Below are 7,465 nucleotides of genomic sequence, written 5' to 3' on the forward strand. Positions count from 1 at the left end.
ATTCGGTCTAAGCTGGCTGACAGTTACAAGGGATGCGTAGCACGGCGTACCCGCTCGTGATCTGATGCGAATATGCGGCCGAACGTCTTCAACCAGGGGTATCCAGTTAAATTAATAAGAACAGCATTAATTTTGAAGGCTTATAGAAATATTTTTTCAGGGATTTATTTACCGTTACAAATCTAAGGGTTTGCTTCGCCATTTGGCTCTCCATATTCAACTCAGTGAGAGCTTCTTTCATATTGTCAATTGGCCAATCTGGCTGTAGACGAATGTTCGAATTACGAGTCTTGTATTCTTTGTTTGGTATTAACTCACTTCTCAGGTAATTTCTCAGTACTAACTTGAAGATTCTTTTTAGTTCGGTCATGCCTCCAATCCACCGACCAAGTCTCATATCAATCTGTTATATTGAGGTTTTTCTCCTACGCTCACCATTCAAACCCATGTTTCTAATTTTATGCTGGGTTAGCTATTCTACTAAGACAGCCTATAACATGCTAACTCGGACATTTACATTAAGACTGTGTGGCAGGCATCGGATGGAAAAATATCAGATGGTAAAAGACAGTTATTAGTTTTCTTAACACTGTACTCGCTATATACACTTTCTGTCCTAATAAACAGCCTTCCTTATTCCAACTCTGACTTCCCTTCCTTCATTTGAACTTACTCCATCCTGGTAAATATCACAAACCACCGTTCTATATTACTGCATTCTCTCATCTGGAGACTCTGATCACATTTGACTTTAGCCACAAGAGCTAGTATGAATTTAATCTAATAATATATCTGTCTGTTCCACTACAAAATGTTAAGTATTGTTTATCGTTCATATCTAAGAGCCTTGCTGCTCCTCGGTTTTTTTTTCAGAATCTTGCTCTGGGGGAACAGATATGTAACTTCTGACGTGTGGAACAGACCAGACGTAAGTGTTTTCCCTAGGTCCTAGTCCACACCAATCGCTCTACAAGTCTACTTTAAAACAAATATAAACTTAAAAAGTTGCATTGCATAAATACTTAGCACGACCAAAATCCTAACAAATTCGTGCCGAGATTAGATCTGGTGTGTAACGCATATGCGATGCCACTTTGGAAAATATTTTGAAGACTAATCAGTATATCTAAAGGGATGAACTGATATTCACTTTTATAGATTATATTTATGTAACAACCCTGCTTGGAATGCATACTGCGAACCGATAAATATTGTAATTTGTAGATGTACATGCCCCTGCAGAAATATATTACTATATTATATCATATACATTTTAGTTATATGTACTTCACTAACCTCTTCTGGCATCACATTTCTGATGAAGGATTCCAATAACTGCTGACCATGTTAATGCAATTTACCAGAGTCATTTTCCTTTGACCTTTCTGAATTACATAAAATTAGGCTACGAATGAATTTAACTTTTTTGAATGCTGTGTTTACGGCTCTTGATTATGTTGCCATTTCCTGTGTATTAACTACTGAGAATTTTCTTTAGTCGTTTTTAGATCAAAGGTGACGGATTGTAGCAAACTACTCACAATAATGTTCGCTGAAATCAAGCTTTTTCTAGTTGCGCTACGGCTAAAAGATGTTTCCCTTTGAGACCTTGGTGGTGTAATCTGTCAATCGACATGAGAATCTATCAAAGACTTGTCAACCAAACGGCCTTACTGTAACATCGAATCATACGAAACAAATAGAAGTTGTATGTGGTGGGATTTAAAGGCGTATATACCTAGTGGAACCACTTTTTGCACTAATCACACTGCATTCCTTCCTCCACAGGAAAAAACCAAATTGACTGATCACATTTATAGGTACGGCCGATAATTGCAAACAGATCGAAGGTGATAGAAAATCGACAAAAACGCAATGCTGATTCTCAACGCAGATGATCTGCGTTGAATAATAAGTGACCCACTCGCGTGACCAAACAGCTAACATCCAAGTCAAACCTCACGGTTAGTGCCTACAGTAGATTACCCCGTCATCAAATCCAGGTACCGTGGCTACCTTAACGGTCGTGCAACACAAACGGTGTTATTAGCGAAATAAATAGGTAAGGGTTGATGTAAGGCACACAGTTCAACCACTGCTGCTGATGTAATAAATACACAAAAGCAAAGTTAATTCACGGCAACAAAGAAATCACTGCCCTTTTTAGAAAGAGAGGTGACATTTGACTGAAGCCTGCGAGATTCTGTAGCCTAACGCTTATATATACATATATAGTTCATTCATAACGTTTATTTGCGGAGATTTGTAACCAATTTTATTCTGATCATAAAGCATTAGGACCTGTGTCTTGATTTGTCTCCTGGTAGTTTTAGATTGTTGAACTACCAAAAAATATGAATAGGATTCGGAAACGTCAAAATTTGACAATAGCGAATCATTTTCATCAAAATATTTATTGGATATTCGCATAACAGTCCGAGGATGATACATCTTAATAGTAGCCAAAGTTATCGTAACGTATAACTCTGATGCTGAGGAGTCGTCGTGAAAGATAATTTATCTGGTATATTACCGGGCACATATCCGATCCAGATAGTATTTATCTAGCATAGCTAATATGGTCGATAATTTCGTTGAATGCTTCAAGTGCCATGCGTCTCACGTAATGGATTAACACTGTAAATATTGAGATACATTACTCTAAATCATTTACTCAATATACTTCTCTAAACCTTGTTCCAAACTCAGTTAACATTGTCTTCGTGTCCAATTATATTCCTAGAAAAGAAACTTTGGACGCTCGGAGAATTTGTGCTTGTTTTGGGAAGGATATTTTTATTTAATCAGATGACTCAATGAGAATATATGATAAGCGTCCATCATCCTTTACTGACAAATACATAGTTGAAATACGTCATAAGATTGATCCTAACACGGCCTTCGTGATGATGTACGAAAGTGTAAAGGATATGTACTGAGGTTTACTGAGGCCTTAGCCATACGAAAATTCAAACCCTCTTTATATTTTCGGACACACTTTGTTCTCGTCTCAAAACTACCCTGGTATTATTAGCTTATTATTCACAGTCATAAGGCTTCAATTTGTTTTCCATATTATTTTCTTCATTTCCTTTGTCCCTTCTTACCCTCCATTTCCAGTCTATTTGACCTTTTATTTTTACATATAAATGTTCTCAACAAGTATGTGCGTGATCAGATTGTTTGAAATTTATCGCGTTAATCTACTACATAGTTGTGATAATCTTCGTCTTGTTATAACATTGCCTAAATTTATCAAAAGGGACTCACCACTTCAGATATCCACTTAATTTTTACGTCTAGATAGAAAGGATGCTGTGTGTTCAGATCTCTTTAGCTATTTTGAACCTATTTCTTGTCAGTTTCGGCAGGGCACCCGAAGAGATAACAAACTTTGTGGTAAAAGTAACGACAAGCCTATCGATAAATTTGAAATGCGAAAAAGGCAGTTAAGCTTCAGCGTTCAACATAAGATTAGAAAATAAGGTAGCTTTTAGTCAGCCTATCAAACTAAGTGATCATAGAATCAGGAGAGAATGTAAGTTGGAGTTACTGGTCTGTCGAAAGGGGCAAAATAATCTCAAATGGCCGTATTTTGGGTTTGTGTATTTTGTGCCACTTTGGATTATTATGAAGACTTCGTAAGCATCTGGCAATAGCTGATATTCATTCTTATAATAATAATAATAATAATAATAATTTTATTCTCAAATAACAGTTTGTCACATGAGGCATGCCAGTTTACAGGCAAGATCAAATTGATACAAATGATACAATATTCACTGTAGTAAATTACATAGCTGGGTTGATAATTTATAAGATATGAATGTAGATGGTTTTAATCAGTACTACAGTTGGCGCGCTTCACGAAAGTTGCGTTGCGAATGTGCAACTGATAGTCAAGGTTAGGTTCATTGAAGATGGGAGCTTCTAAATGTCGCAACCTTATGTCCCTTTGGAATGTCTAAGGCTTTGAGGATGGTGCAGGATGAAATCTTTCGTTCCATATCACAAGGGGGCTGAAAGAAGGAGCAAGTAAAAGAAAGGACGAGAGGCAGAATAGTCAATATTCATGAAGAAATGTTTAAGGTATGATTACTCAGTCTAATTTTCTTTTATTAGGGTATTTGTTAAGAAAGAGCATTTTAATAGGTTAAGGAAAATAAGTGTTAACAAGGTGTGAGTGGGCATACAACTGACAAATGGAGGCGATTCGGAAAGGAGCTGAGAGTATGGGATTATGTGTGATTATAAAATAAAATATAGTGCTAGAAACAGTATTGTGATATGCAATTGGCTGTCTTCCTTTTTTATCGAAGCTATTAGAGCCCCTTTTTGTATTATTATTTTTTTCAGGTATTATAGGGTCTTGAGTAGGCTTCGTATATTCGCGAATTGTCTAGTTTGTTTGTAATAGGATTACTGGGTAGGAAGTGAAACCAATTCAACGTTCGTAACACGATTTAATGAGGTATTTTGCGTGATAAATCAGCACCAATACCATAACTTCGTAACATCCCACTAAACCATAAGGAGCCGTAGTTAAACAAAATGTTCTGCCCTACAGACATGGGTGGATTGAATTTATCTCCCCACCATCATGTTTGCTGGTCAGTAACGCCACCCTCCCTCCTTCTGTGATGTTAGGCTCTCTTACGTTTGTGGTAAGTATGAATACTGCTTTAATCAAAGTCCATAGTTGGAATACACTGTCTCTACTAGGTCCATGTTACAAGCAAATCAGATAGTTGAAAAGTTTGTTTTATGGGTTAGATGTCCATATAGTATATCACACTGCTATGAAAATAACTAATGGTTTAAAGAAGTAAGGGCTAAAAGCAAATCAAAAGATATGAGAGGGTATAAAATTGTAGAAAAAAAATGAGTTAGCCATGCTGGTTTGGTTACTGCGAGGACCCCTTTCATCTTTTTGTCATACATACATTACTCTATTAGTAAGATTTTATTGACATGTCAAAGGTTCCTAGTGAAAAGAAAATCCATTTCACAGCAAACGTCAGGTTTAAGAAAACAACTTCCTGACTTTGACACAGACCATACACACTGAGAATTTATGTTATGACGAGTCAACATTATATCACGTCCAAAAATTCTGGTAGAACAAACAAGTTCGTCAGCAACCACCAAAGTACTAAATCCCATAAGTTTACTAATTGAGAGGAGAAATGAGAAAATCGCACATAAAAACACTTGCGAACTTCCAAGTGATATGGATCTATAATTTACAGAATCTACTGCCTGATGGCGATAGCACTGGAAACTTCTAATGATTTCTTTAATTTATAGATGAGTGCTATATAATGATTTGTAGGAGATTATCTCCATACATTGTTAAATTAAATTGGTGGTAGTACATAGTATAACTTGTGAAGTCAGTGTGCCCGCCGGCCATCATACTGGTTGATGTTCTCCGTTTCATAAAGAATTTTAGATAAGGCATCTGATGTCACAAATTTCTGTCTGCTATGAACGTCCGTGTACTGTACTATGAGATGTATGGTGAAAAATAATTATGTAGGAAAGGTTAGTGTGCAAAGTGAAATCTACGGTTAAAATTCTCTCTTGAGTGCAGCAATCAATCACCAAAAAACGAACGGGAGAATATTTGGGAATTCAAGATATTCCACACTTACTAAGTACTGCAAACGAGCTGATATCCTTACATATGTTAATGACATCTTGCATCTTTAATAGTCTAACAAAACATTTAGTTCCGGCTGCATCGGAGGTTACGGAAGTGATGGAATCCCACTTCTGCTTCAGTGAAAACCCTTGGGATTTGTAAGTAGTAATGTTAGCAAAATAGAGATCATGTAACTTCGTTTAAAGTTATTCTGGGGTTACTGCAGTTCCTAAGCATGGGTATAGGTGAAGGGTTAGACGTGGGATCGGCAACTCCATTCTGTAGAACACAAACGTGCTGAAAGACGTTAACCGGACAAAAACAATTAAACCAATAAGACTCTGTCGATCGATTTCAACGATGTTCATTCAGAAGAATTATGGAGCCTCATGATGAAAGCCGAAATTTTTCGAGTCATGAAACTGATTACCCTTCTAACAATCAGAACGACAATCAACATAGATAGATGAAATGTGAGGGAACAGAAGTATCAGTCAGATATCTATGGAAATGGGAAAGCACAACTTTACAGTTTTCGAAACAAAGGAAACTTATTGGGCCAAAGACGGACAGAAAACGATAGATTCGGAAGAGATGCTGCTGAACTCCGGTTATGAAAAAGAAAATGCTCCACACATTCAGGGGATCTTTCATCTTGTCCAAAGAAGCACGAAACGAATTTATAGGACGGGAATCTCATAAACTCAGAATTGTCAAAGCATACTTCAAAACATAGAAAAATCACAATGAATGTTATCCGATGTTATGTATCAACCAATGATAACAGAGAAGACGATAAAGGTCAGTTCTACGAGATGCTGTAAGCGCTCATAGAGACGTGCTCAGGAAAAGACCTGACTATCCTCATGGGAGACCTAAACACGAAGGTCGGAATGAACAACTTGGGGTATAGAGATGTCATGAGACGACATGGATTGGAAGGAACGAACGAAAACTGGGAGAAATTCGCAAATCTATGTGCATTCAACAACATGGTTATAGATGGCACAATATTTCCTGACAAACGCATACACAAAGCTACATTGACCTCACTGGATCACACCACAGAGAACCAGGTATATCATATTTGCATCAGTAAAAAAATCGAGTCAGTGGAAGACGTGAGAACCAGGGGAGGCGGTTGAAACAGCTTCAGGTTATCACCTGACTGTGGCCAAGATGAAACTGAATTAAAGAAGCACTGGACAACTGGAGAAACAGCATCCAAAAGGTTTAGTATAGCTTTCCTTCGACATACTAACAAAACTCGTCGAATTCAAGATAACTCACACTAACAGGTTCCAAGTTTTACAAGATGTACTTATAGAAGAGGAAGCCACTATGAAGAACAGCTGGAAATGGATTTATGGAGCACTAACTTCGGCGTGTCGCGATGTTCTGGGCCGTACCAATCAACGGCAGGCCACGAAATCATTTCAAGGACTCAAATTCAAACCTAATGAAGAGCGCCTCCAATCAACAAAAAGTAATGTCTGACTGTACCTGTTGTGGAAGATAACTCACATAAATCAAGAAGAGAAGAGGTCGTAGTACTGAGCTCTGTGGAATCCCGCTAGGACATTCCACAGCCTGAGAGAAATTGAAGTTAATCCTGACCTTAAAATATCGATTTTTCAGATATGAAGTGAGCCAATCAATTAGAGGTGGTTTGATGCCCAATCGTTTGAGCTTATTGATAAGATATATATGGTCAACCCTATCAAAAGCTTTTGAGAAATCAAGGTAAATGATATCGGCCTTCCCCTTGCGATCAAGGATGCTTGTCCATCTGTCCACCTCAGTCAGTAGGTTAGTTATACA

Source organism: Schistosoma haematobium, chromosome ZW (genome assembly GCF_000699445.3).
Source record: "Schistosoma haematobium chromosome ZW, whole genome shotgun sequence".
Classification (NCBI taxonomy): Eukaryota; Metazoa; Platyhelminthes; class Trematoda; order Strigeidida; family Schistosomatidae; genus Schistosoma; species Schistosoma haematobium.